The sequence below is a fragment of the Pteropus vampyrus genome, unplaced genomic scaffold, assembly GCF_000151845.1.
Source record: "Pteropus vampyrus isolate Shadow unplaced genomic scaffold, Pvam_2.0 Scaffold140, whole genome shotgun sequence".
NCBI lineage: Eukaryota > Metazoa > Chordata > Mammalia > Chiroptera > Pteropodidae > Pteropus > Pteropus vampyrus.
Window position 1 is genome coordinate 1409297 of NW_011888921.1, and position 2910 is coordinate 1412206.

The window sequence follows — 2910 nt, forward strand, 5'->3', positions numbered from 1 at the left end:
TTAAGAAAAGTACACCTAAGAGTTTTGTAAACCATGAAGCTCTATAGCAAATGTAAGATATTACTTTATCGTTGCTATCTTCCTGCTGCCATTTTGGTCACAACATCCTATTGTCTCAACTCATAGAGGTGCAAAGTTTTCCCTTAGATTCCTGTAGCGATTAGTTGCTTTTTACAATCATTTACTATGTTTAAATCTCCACATGCATGTTTTCCCTCAGACTACACAATACCCACACCCTAAAATAGCTTATCGTATATCAGTGAAGACTACCTAACAAGGCACAACGTGAAGTTCTAAGTTTTGTGCAAAGATCTAGTAGAGAAGAAAGATCGTGAGACTCGAAGATTAAATAAACTGCTTTCAGTTAAAAAAAATAAAAGACCTGCAATTTTAAATTTTAATAATCTTCCTGTGGGAAAAGCATCAACAAGTTTTATATTGTATGTATGCTACACAGCAACCTTTTTGCATCATCTTCCATCCTCCTTTGACTGCATTTTTTTTCCCTACAAAGACTGTCCTTGACCAACACCAGAAATGAATTTGATTTCTCTAATGCAGAAAGTAATTGGATTTTTCTTTATTGAATGCATCCCTTTAATGACTGTCTCTGCTCTTGCCAATTTAGCAGTGACCTGACATTGATCTGATGATATGACTTAAAATAGAGACTTGGAAGCTGGAGGTGAAAAAGACCAGCTGTCTGGCATCAGAAAAAATGTTTTGTGCCTCATCTTGTCATTTTCCTGGGAAAATCCTTTATCCTTGAATGTCATTTTTACAAACATGCTGCTGTAATAATTGGTCATATAGTAGCAGATTGCCTCCTTCTAGAAAACATAATATGTATTTCCCAGAAAGTACCCTGGAGAAAACATTGAAAATTGAATAAAATCCACCCAGTTATCATTCTGTTCCTTGAAAATATTTATTACCAGGCAGACTCTTTCTGGTACAAGATAAATATTGCTCAACAGAATTAATTAAATCTTTTAAAAGGCTGGGAAATGTGAAATATTTAAGTATTTATTTACTTAACCTTGAAGTTTTGTAAAAATAAAATTTTACACAAGATTGTTTTTTAAATAGGTGGGAAAGGAGCAGTGGATAAAATTGTCATATTAGGAAAAACAGTGATCTTTCCTCAGGTGAAATTATGGAATAAAACTCTTTTTATGTCCAAGAATATATGGGATTTAAATTTCTCTACTTTTGCATTTATTCATTTTAGTAACAATGTAACTCAATTCATGGTTACTTTTTATTCTATCATCTTCCCTTTGTTTATTTTGATAAATATCATGATTTTTTTTTGTTTGAAGATCCAATTAATGGGTATCAGTCTGAGCAAGAAAATAAACTCTTATCATTTTAATGTGTCATGAAGAAAATAAATAGATGAGAAAATTATCAATAGACAGGTGTCCTTTTAAAGTAGAACAAGTTTTTTTTCAATTTTTGAATTTTTAATATGAGTTACATTTATACTTAATGAAGTCATGAACAATTTAAAGAAATTATCAGAGTTTATGTTAAAACTCTTTATGATTGTTGAATCTTTTCAGAATCAACAGTGAAGCCGCATTACGCAAAATTATTGTAGACCCTAAATTAGACAGAGCTGGCATAAATCTGCAGTCTTACACAATGAAAGTCAGTGAACTTGCTTTGATTCTCATCAACCAAGAGAGGCAGGAGAGTTCTATTCCTAGAAATGGTGTTTAGAAAGAATATAAAGACAAATTAAGATCGACTATGTCCTGAAGACTAGGCTCCTTACCCACTGTTCTGACTGCATCTTAAATGAGCAAGTGAAGCATTGGCATGCCAGTAAATGTTTCCAGAGACCATTTCTTGGATGTATGTGGCACAACAAAATGGGCTTGCTTGAGAATTGATGAGGCTTCGTGGGAAGTCCGGTAGGATTGAAAGGGTCCCTGAACCAGAAAGACTCCCTACTGAATCACAATCTATCATCATAAATGATTAAATCTCACCCATTCTAGGTCAAGCCATTGTTGAAAGTTCCACTTAAATGTTAAAGCTTTAAGGGCAAAAGAAAAATATATTTTAATGGATGCTAAAATTCTTCATTGTTCTATTCAGTTTATCTCATTCCATAACAGTTTTCTCAATTTCGATTCTGTCTTGTTTGAATTTGAACATTATTAATTAAAAACATAATATAATGTTCTCTTCTCTTAAAGGGAAGGCAATTTTCTAGGGGGAAAAAAGTTTGTGTGTGTGTACATGTATGCAAACAAGTCTTCCTTTATTAGAAAAGGAAATTCATTCCCTATTCCTATCAGTTTTAAAGATGCTTTTATAATAGGTCATCAATTTATGATACTTTGGACACTTGCTGAAACTATTAATATGGGATGTTGCCCATGAGCAATTTACTTTGTTAATGCATTTTTAAAAGCAAGCATTTATATCCTAATGCATTTTGTCATTTCTTCTTTGAGCAAATATTTTAGTCTTTTATATAAAAGATCTTTTGATATTGGAAGGGATACAAAGATAAATCTCACCTTTTTGGATTTTAAAACCTTGTAGAGAAAAAAAATACATAAGTAAGTATAATAGAAGGTGGAATGTGACATGTGACAACTACAATCGGAAGGGAACAGTGAAGACACAAGGATGGTAACATGACTTTACCTAGGCCTCAGAAGACTGACAGAATCTGTGCACATGAAAAAGGCAGAACATTTTTGGAAGGAGTAGAATTACTGATGGCAAAGAGGTGGGAGAATGCTAGGTAATTAGAATAAATATGCCATAAAATCGGGTTCAAGTACCATAGCTCACATATCCTTGAAGAAAAAAAGAGAAAGGAAGGTAATATTTTGACTAGTGATATAGGTAAAAATCTAGACACATTAGGAAATATTTGGGTTTTGA

The 2910-nt window shown here is 32.6% G+C and overlaps 1 protein-coding gene across 3 annotated transcripts in view; it reads left to right on the top strand.

Moving 5' to 3' along the window:
• The window catches only part of TMEM117 (transmembrane protein 117), a 393255-nt gene that overhangs the window by 253674 nt on the left and 136671 nt on the right, over positions 1-2910 (top strand). The window lies entirely within an intron of this gene.